The sequence below is a fragment of the Gambusia affinis genome, linkage group LG11 (assembly GCF_019740435.1).
Source record: "Gambusia affinis linkage group LG11, SWU_Gaff_1.0, whole genome shotgun sequence".
Taxonomy (NCBI): Eukaryota; Metazoa; Chordata; class Actinopteri; order Cyprinodontiformes; family Poeciliidae; genus Gambusia; species Gambusia affinis.
The window spans coordinates 5,493,159-5,495,304 of record NC_057878.1 but is presented as its reverse complement, the minus strand read 5'-3'; positions in this window follow the sequence as shown (position 1 = coordinate 5,495,304).

Genomic DNA, 2,146 nt, shown 5'->3' with positions numbered 1-2,146 from the left:
AGTTTAATCTATCATTTAAACAAATGGTGAAATTCCAGAAAAAACACTTTTAATCACTATAAAGTACGGTAGAGGATCTACGATGCAGTGAGTGTCTCTCTCTAACAAAGACCACCACGAATCTCGTTAATGAAATCACAAGTTCTGTGAAATAAATACTTAGAAACCTGGTGGATTCTGTCTGTAAACTGGGAATTCCAGTCGGACATCGACCCAAAAAGCCCAAAACGAGAGAAATGCTTCATCAGACGCAAACCCTTGGCCTTATTAGAAGGCTCCAGCCATTAGACCTAAACCCCGTTTTTTAAAAGATGAAGAAACCGTGGAGCATGCTCCAGCCTTGTAAAACGTTACAGGAGAAGAATATGTGCCGTCGTGTTGCCAAATGGAGGCTGAACAAAGTACAAACAGCGGAGATCCAAATAACTGTGACACCTTGATTTATTGGAAAGCTAAAAGAGAGACACAAACCTTGTTAAAAATGAGAACGTTTTCTCGTTTTAAGGCGAGATACAAGACTCGTTATAACAAGATTTATACCTCATTAAAACCGAAATATGTTCCCGGTTAAACGAGAGAGAGAGAGAGATCGTAACAGTAAAACGGCAACACCTCGCGGGATGTCTGAATGTCTTCTAGAGCGAGAACGCGGAGAGTCAGAGGGAGTCCCTGTATGCCTATGAAGTCGAAACCCGTCAGAGGAATGCAGTTTTATATCTCGCTATAACGAGATCCTGCTCCTGAATTTATTTCCCCGGCTCTGGCAGCTTCCAAACGCAAACACTTTTGCAGAAAACAAATCAATTATTTAACATTGGACTTTTGGATTTTCTTTTTTCTTCTTTTTTTGCTCCACAAAATAATTAGTCGAACTAATGGCTGGGCTTTTCTAAAAATGTTCAGAGTGAGGTCACACAGCTGGAATGAAAAATTAATTTGCACAAAGGCTTTTTGTGTGGGGTGTGTGGGGGGTAAAGGTTGCCAATCTGCACACACAGGTCATTACTGTGGAGTCAGCCAAACACATCCGCTCGTTTCAGGTCGACATGGCAACAACACGCACAGCAGAGCGTCGACGTCCAGACGGAAAGATGAGCAACCAAAGCATCAAAACGTCACCAGAGCAGATCCTGACTCCAGGAGTAACCTTCAGTTTAGAAGAAAATATAAAATAAAGAAGAGAAAGGGAACAGTCGATTATGTCACCACAAGTATAACCTTCAGTTTTGAAAATAAAAAAGCATTAAGCACCTTAAAGGAGATTGTCATTTTCAGTATCAACTTCAATTTTGGGGAAATAACAAAAATATTAAATAAAGAAAGAAAGGAAGAAATAAAGCATAAAGTACTGTAGAGTAGATTATGTCACCACAACGATCATCTTCAGTTTTGAAGTGAAAAAATAACATCAATAACAATAAAAAAGGAGAGCATTAAAAGCCCTAAAGTAGATCCTGTCACCATAAGTAATCTTCAATTTTAGATTTAAAAACATAATAATAAAAGAAAGGGAAGCATCAAATACTTTAAAGTAGATTCTGTCACCATAATTTTAATCTTCAGTTTTGACAAAATAATAATAATAAAAAAAGAAAACCACCAAACACCTTAAAATATGTACTTTCTGTCACCTTAAGTATAATCTTCAGTTTAGGAAAAAAGTAATAATAATGAATTAAATTAAAATGAAGTGAAGCAGAAAGTATCTTATTACAGTTCGCTTCAAACTATAATATTCAGTTTTAAAGCAAAAAAAAAAAAAAAAAAGTAAAGCATTAAACACCTTAAAGTTGAATCTGTCACAATAAGTGATCGTCAGGTTTTGGAAAAAGGAAAGCATCACACACGCTAAATTAGATTAGATTAGTAATCTTCAGTTTTCAAAAATATATAAAAGAAAATCTACAGTTAATATAAAAGGAAAGCATTAAAGTAGATCATGTCAGCATGATTGTAGTCTTCGAGTTTTGAAACAAAAAAAACAAAAGGAAAACTATTTTTCAGTTCTTGTATTAAACGTCCAGCTTCTTCTGGAAGAAACAAAACAGAAATAAATAAAAGAGAAAACCAGAAACAAAATAATCTTCCCGACCGTGTTCATGTGCTCGGTTTCTTTTGAACAATTCACAATAAAACCTGAAGACTC